This window comes from Sinocyclocheilus anshuiensis, unplaced genomic scaffold (assembly GCF_001515605.1).
Source record: "Sinocyclocheilus anshuiensis isolate Anshui unplaced genomic scaffold, SAMN03320099.WGS_v1.1 scaffold659, whole genome shotgun sequence".
NCBI lineage: Eukaryota > Metazoa > Chordata > Actinopteri > Cypriniformes > Cyprinidae > Sinocyclocheilus > Sinocyclocheilus anshuiensis.
In genome coordinates, this window is record NW_015549698.1 from 1,509,767 (window position 1) to 1,510,191 (window position 425).

Here is a 425-nt window from a genome sequence, read left to right on the forward strand (position 1 = left end):
CCTATGGAATGTCCCCATAAAACATGGAAACACAACATGTGTGTGTGTGTATGTGTGAGTGTGTCTGTGTGTGTGTGTGTGTGTGTTAATCTAAGCCGGCACACTGTGCTGATGTATAATGTGCTGTAATGATGCTGTCACATGACCACAATACAGACATCACTTATCATCATTATGTTACAGGCTCATTTAGCCTTTCATTTGCCCTTGATTTAACTTCAGTGTCTGCAGGGGGAGAGACACAGCTGGGGACTTTAAACACAAGCATAATGGGAGTATGAAAAATTAAATCAGAACCGAATTATCTGAGAATCACCATTTCATATCAGAATGTGTAAATAAGTGGCTGTTTATGAGCTTAACTAATCCACAGTCATAACATAACATGACATTTTTATAACTCCTACTTATGGTATATAACTTGG

The 425-nt window shown here is 38.4% G+C and overlaps 1 protein-coding gene across 1 annotated transcript in view; it reads left to right on the forward strand.

Moving 5' to 3' along the window:
- LOC107660539 (laminin subunit alpha-2-like) overlaps positions 1 to 425 on the forward strand; it is a 244,459-nt gene that overhangs the window by 86,218 nt on the left and 157,816 nt on the right.